This window comes from Penaeus monodon, chromosome 30 (genome assembly GCF_015228065.2).
Source record: "Penaeus monodon isolate SGIC_2016 chromosome 30, NSTDA_Pmon_1, whole genome shotgun sequence".
Classification (NCBI taxonomy): domain Eukaryota; kingdom Metazoa; phylum Arthropoda; class Malacostraca; order Decapoda; family Penaeidae; genus Penaeus; species Penaeus monodon.
Window position 1 is genome coordinate 1,375,811 of NC_051415.1, and position 425 is coordinate 1,376,235.

Sequence of the window (425 nt, forward strand, 5' to 3'; positions counted from 1 at the left end):
TTTTTTTTTTTTTAAATTAAAGGCAAATTTTGGGAATTTCCTGGAGGGAGAAAACCCTAACCAAATTTTTGTTAAATTTAAAAATTTTAAAAATTTAAAAATAAATTTTTTTTTAATTTTTTTAAGAAACAGTTTAAAAAATGCCATAAAAACTTTAAGGGGGGAGGGGGGTTTTGGGGGGGTTTGGTTTTTTAAAAGGTTAAAAAATATAATCTTTTAAAAAACGGATCCTTATCATTTTAATTCTGCTTATTCTTATATTTTTTTCAGGCTGTTTGGGTTAACAAAAATTTCAGTACGGGGGGCCATTTTCAAAAACAACTGGGAAAATTCAGTCTGACCCATGGATTGGGGGGAACCCTCATAAAAGGGGGAATTTTTTTTAAGCTTGTTTCCTTTCTTAAACGGCCTACACTGCTGAGGTT